Raw genomic sequence first — 6,609 nt, forward strand, 5'->3', positions numbered from 1 at the left:
GTCAAGGTCAGTCCTTGATTGCCTTTACTTTCTTAGGGTCTACTGATACCCCTAATTCAGAGATTAAATGGCCTAAGAACGCAACACTTTGTAGCCAAAATTTACACTTCTTGAATTTGACATAGAGTTCTTTTTCTCACACTGTCTGCAAGGTGAGACGCTGATGTTCTCGATGGTCTTCCTCACTTGGAGAGTATACAAGGTTGTCATCTACGAAAACCACCACAAACTTATGAAGGTATGGCTTGAATACTCGATTAATAAGGTCCATAAATGTTGCAGTAGCATTTGTTAGACCAAAAGGTATTATCGTTAATTCGTAGAGTCCATATCTTGTCTTAAAAATCATTTAAGAATGTCCACTGCTTTGACTTTTAGCTGATGATAACCTGATCTTAGATAGAGTTTTGAGAATACTTTGGCTCCTTTTAGCTGATTGAAAAGATCATCTATTCTTGGGAGCGGGTATTTATTCTTTATTGTGATTTTTATAACTCTCTATAATCAGTGCATAACCTCATGTTTTCGTCCTTTTTCTTTACAAACAGGACTGGGTCTCCCCACGGGGATATACTCGGTCGGATTTGTTTTTTATCCAATAACTCCTGAAGTTGCTCCTTTAACTCTTTTAATTCGGCTAGAGCCATCCGGTATGGTGCCTTTGAACTTAGTGCAGCACCAGGGACCTAATTGATTTCAAATTCCACTTTTCTATCGGGTATCGCACCCGATAAATCCACGGGAAAAACAACTGGAAATTCTTGGACGATTGGAATTTCTTCAAACTTTGGAGTAGTTTCTTCTCTGACTTCGCTGATCAATGCCAGATAGATTTCCTCACTGCATTTTATGGCCTTCCTAGGTTTGTGAGGCAGATAGTAGGGACTTTCGTTCCTTGGACCTTTCATGGTATATGATTTCTTTTTGAGTCGGAGTCTGAAGTTTAACCTTTTTTTTTTGCAGTCTACAATGGCGTGGTGTTTAGCTAACTAGTCCATTCCAAGAATGATGTCAAACTCAATCATATTGAGTTGAATCAATTCTGCCTCAAAGTTCTGTTTACCGATGCAAATTTTACAGTTCCGATATATTTTATGGGTCTCAATAGTTTTGCTAGCAGATGTTGCAACTTTTAACGGTTCACTAAGAGTTTCGAGCTCAAGTTTCAGCTTTTTAGCAAATATTCAAGACACAATTGAGTGTGTAGCACCACAATCAAACAAGTCATAAGAAGGCATTTCATTTAGTAAACCGTACCTGCCACGACATCGTTGTTGTTATTAGCTTCTTCCTGGGTTATGGCATATAGCTGAGCGTTAGTACTGTTTTCATTTGGTTTAATGGGTCCAGTCCCTTTATCTTTGTTCTCAAGACAATCTTTAATCCGATGACCCACCTTTCCACATCTGAAACAAGCGCCCGTTTTCCTATAACATTCCCGATGCGATTTTTCCAACAAGTAGCACACCACTTCCCTTCCTTGTGGACAACATTGTTAAAAGTTCCCTTTGAGTGATCACTCGATTGATTTGGCCGCTTGAATTTGGGGCCACCTGGAGCAGACTAATTGGAAAAAAGTCTCTTGTTGTTTTTCTCTTCTTCTCGGCGTTTGATATCAGTTTCCGCGCTAATTGTCGCTCCCATTAAGTCCGCAAAATTTTTTGACCTGAATACATCCAAAGCAGATTGAATTCGGCTGTTCAGCCCTTCTTGAAATGGTGCATTTTCAAGCTTTCATCTTACATGATGGTTGGAATATAGGTTCTCAGATCATTGAACCTTGAGGTATACTCCATCACTGTCATGTCCGATGTTTGTTTAAATTTTCAAACTCGTTCAACTTTTGCAGACGAAATTCAACTTGGTAATATTGCTTCAAAAAATCCCGTCGGAAGATTTTCCATGATATCTGCTCAACCTCGGCCAATGATGGCGATACTGTCTCCCACCATTTTCGTGCCCGATCCTCATAAAATGGTGTCACCAAATTTAACCTCTTCAGATATTTCCAACAAATGAAGTTGGGTTTCAAAATTCTTAAGCCTGTTATGACTGACTTCTGGATTTGGATTCCCATCAAAGGTTGGGACTTGATTCCTTCAGAGGGATTATTTATAGTGATACTTGATGCCACGAGGTTGTGGTTCTGGCGGTGGCTGGATGGAGTTGGCAGTTGGGTTCAAAATTCCTTGCAGTGCGGCGGCTACAATAGTAACTATTGCCATCATGTCTTCTCGACTAAGATTCACCCTCGGTGGTGATGGTGGATTTTCGTTTTCCTTTCGATTGACTCTGCGGGGTTTACCGTTGTTTGTGGGTGGTCTGCCTACCATTTTCTATAATAAATCAAGATAAAGTATCAGAATAGTATAAATGATAGAAAGGCATAAATTTGAAAGGGCACACAGTTTCGTGGAATTTTTTTACTAAGAATTTTATAAAAAGATTGGAAGAGATGGAATTTGAATTTCTCGAAGAAGATTATGGAAAGGATGGAAGTTTTGTTTCAGGTGGGAACGCACTAGGCTTTTGCCGAAATTTGACTTCAAATTTTGTCTGTCAAAATCCCAGCGGGATTATGAACCTGGCGGTTCTGATACCACTTAAATGTCACGCCTCAAGACTGAGGCGTCGGTGACATCCGACATTGTTTAACAATTACTTGAAAACAATTAAGCCTAGTAGAAAACGGCCAAAAACAAGTCTTTTTTATATGAAAAAATATTGTCTTTACAATGACAACAGAATAAAATTACATCAGAGTTTGCAGAAACTGAACAAAAGAAAAGGTAAAAATCTTGATTTTTGATATTGACATTTGATTACCATCCCCAGAAAGATTCTTGTTTCTCCACATTCAGTTGCTCTTCATTCTTATCTGAAAGTTGTTAGCGGTGAGTGTTTTGGGAAACACTCAGCAAGTGGTGGGTCGATCGAATTCCAAAGATACATATAGAACTTAATCTTTAAATAATTTCTTTAACAAACTTTCAAAACTTATTACTTTTGACTTATCATAACAAAACCTAATTAAATATGAGACAAAGATTATCAGACGATTCAGATCAATTCAAAAACAAATCAGAAGCAAATCAAAACTAACACAACATTACTCATCTCATTTCTGAGGTCAAATTGTCCCCACTATGTAAGTCTTCTAAGGGGTGAGGCTAGATAATGAAACTTAAAATTAATAATTTATTATATGTTAAAACCTGTATTTTAAAATTTAAGTTTCATTAAAATTATAAAATTATGTTATTTTAGTATTGTTTGTTTATATTTAATTGTCTTACTAAATATGTTATATTTTCAGGTTTTCTACGTGTTGGTAGAATAATGATAACTCAAGCTAGAAAACTCAAATGGAGGTGACTCAAACATGTTCAGAATCCTTGAGAAATTATCTACAACTTTGCAGAAGACATGATTGCCTAAAAAGATACTTAAGATGATCAAATTGTGCAAATATCAAAAGGAGGACAAATTAACTTTTACTATGACCAGCATATAGTAAAAATATCATAACTATTTCAATATTTAACCAAATGAGGTGAACCAAGTGGCCAAATTCATCTACAGACAATTTACCACATGTTTGCCATTTTGAGCAGAGTCAAATTCGGTGATTAAAGTCATGGAACAAAGCATTGAAAGAAGAGACATGGAATTGAACTTGGAGGAGACAAAGAATACTATTGCAACAACATGGCATTAATAAAAATTTTGACCCTTTCTCTCATTTGGCCTATAAATAGAGGCCTTGTGCTAGCTTGAGAATCATTCTATCTCATTGTAAAATATAGTGTGAGTGTGTATCAAAGTTCTAAGTTCCAATATATTTTCTTTCATGTTCTCAACTATGAGTGATATTTTAGTGTTGATCAAAAGTAATCTTACGGCAAGCTAAATCTATTATGTCAAGGTGAAGAGGATGCATTCTTGGTGAAGATTGTTTATATTTTGTATATTATTTCTTTATTTCTTTTCATTTAGCTAACTTATTTTTATTGTAGGTATAAAAATGAATTATTTGTTGTTATACATCAAATGCTTGATACCATTAAAGTGGTTATCTTGGTTTGTTGTTTAATTTTGATACAATAAATATTTCATCACTTATTGTTATATATATATAGATATATATATATATATTTATATAATAATATCATAATATTTCATTTAGATGATAGCGTGGCTCTGCCGGTTGTTCTAAATGAAATATTATGATTTAATACTAACATCTAACAATCTAACATTTACTTTATCGCAACTAACTTTTATTTTTCGCATCTAACTTTTACTTTCTCGCAACTAACATTTACTTTATCGCAACTAACTTTTACTTTACCGCAACTAAATTATTAAATCAATATATTTCATTTAGGCAATAGCGTGGCTCTGCCGGTTGTTCTAAATGAAATATAATGATTTAATTTAACATTTACTTTATGCAATTATTTATTTATATAGTCATAATTATAATCATAGGTACCATATATAAAATATCGGTTAATTCGGTATTTTCTATAGTTGGAACTATATTATATTATATGTGTGTTTAATTTTTTGGAACCATTATTTATGGTGGTTTCTTTTGTTTTACTTTTAGTTAAACAATATTACATAAACTAAGAATAAATCCTCAAGCCTTGAAAAAGTTTATAATTTGTAAACTTAATTCTTGCATTTGGTAATCTATAAATTAATAAATTTAAACTCAAAATAACCTCTCTGTGGATCGATCTCGTACTTACGAATTATATTACTTGCAGACTACCTACACTTGGGTGAATTATTATTTAAGTAGTAGCAAGTTTTTGGCGCCGTTGCTGGGGAGGTATAAATTAAGTTTATATTTGTTAATTATGTTTTATTTATAAGTATTGTGTTGTTTTTTTTTTTTGTATGAGTATTTGGAGTCGAAAAAAAAGTGGTAGACTTATTCGAGTATCTGAAAATAATTTAAACATGGATGATAATTCAAGATAATAATAATAATAATAATCAAGAACATGATCAATTAAGAACACTTAGGCACCATATGAACCCTATTAGAACTAGTGCCACATCTTATTTAGTTTTTCCTCCTGATGCATCTAATTTCAACTTCAAACCTCAAATTATTCAACTTTTACCAAATTTTCATGGTTTAGATTCTGAAAATCCATATTTGCATCTAAGAGAATTTGAGGAAGTTTGTAACACTTATAATGATCAAAATTGTAGCATGGATATAGTTCGATTAAAGCTTTTCCCTTTTTCTTTAAAAGATAAAGCTAAAACATGGCTACAAAATTTAAAATCAAGTTCAATAAGATCATGGGAAGAAATGCAACAACAATTTCTCAAAAAGTTTTTCCCTTCCCATAGAACAAACTCTTTTAAAAGACAAATTACAACTTTTTCTCAAAAACAAGGAGAAACGTTTTATCAATGTTGGGATAGATATAAAGAATTACTTAATACATGCCCACATCATGGTTTTGAAACATGGAGAATAGTTTCTCACTTTTATGAAGGTCTAATACCTAAAGATAGGCAAATGTTAGAATTCATGTTAATGGAACTTTTGAAGATAAAAACCCAAATGAAGCAATGGAATATTTGGATTCATTAGCAGAAAATGCTCAAAATTGGGATAATATAGGCACAATAGAACCACCAACAACTAAAAACAATAATTCAACAAATAGGGGTGGTATCTATAATCTTAAAGATGATATAGATATTCAAGCTAAACTTGCATCTTTAGCAAGAAAAATTGAGTCATTAGAAATGAAAAAGAGTGGTCAATTAAAAAGTATTCAAGAAATTGTTTGTCATATATGTGATACATAAGATCATGCTACAAAATATTGTCCAACATTACCTTCATTTAAAGAATGTCTCCATGAACAAGCAAATTATGTTAACAATTATAAAAAACCAATACTAGATCCTTTTTCACCATCATATAATCCTGGATGGAAAAATCATCCTAATTTTAGTTGGAGAAATGATAATAATGCACAACCGTCACAATAATATTTTCAAAATAACCAAAATCATCAAGGTTATATTTCTTATGTTACACCTCCAAGAAAAAACTTTGAAGATGTAATTCATGCATTTATCCAAAAGCAAGAGTCTATCAATATTCAAAACAGTCAATCTATGAGTGATTTGAAAGAAACTCTTGCAAAATTTGCATATGCACTTAATATTCATGAAAAAGGAAAATTTCCATCTCAACCTCAACCTAATCCTAAAAATCAAAATCAAGAATTAAAAAATGAAAAAATTGATCAAATAAAATCTGTTATTACCCTTAGAAGTGGTAAAATAGTTAATGATCCATATAGTAATGAAAACAAGGATCATTTAAAATCAAAGAGTAAGGATGATAATCCTGATACTTTTGAGAATGATGATACCTTAAATTTTAAGAATAATATGGTGAAGGATCAATCATCTGAAATAGTAAATAAGTCAAATAAACCTCCACCATTTCCTCATGCATTAACAAATTATAAAAAACAAAAAAGTGATTCTGATATCTATGAAGTTTTTAAACAAGTGAAGATAAATATTCCATTATTAGATGCTATTAAACAAGTACCTTCTTAT

The 6,609-nt window shown here is 32.5% G+C and overlaps 1 non-coding gene across 1 annotated transcript; it reads right to left on the reverse strand.

Annotated features, from left to right (window-relative positions):
• Window positions 1-5,376: 5,376 nt before the first annotated feature.
• LOC142544004 (small nucleolar RNA R71) lies at window positions 5,377-5,487 on the reverse strand. The gene has a single exon (XR_012819973.1). It is a non-coding gene; the product is annotated as a small nucleolar RNA R71 (small nucleolar RNA).
• Between the last annotated feature and the right edge of the window lie 1,122 nt (window positions 5,488-6,609).

The sequence above is a fragment of the Primulina tabacum genome, chromosome 4 (genome assembly GCF_025594145.1).
Source record: "Primulina tabacum isolate GXHZ01 chromosome 4, ASM2559414v2, whole genome shotgun sequence".
Lineage (NCBI taxonomy): Eukaryota > Viridiplantae > Streptophyta > Magnoliopsida > Lamiales > Gesneriaceae > Primulina > Primulina tabacum.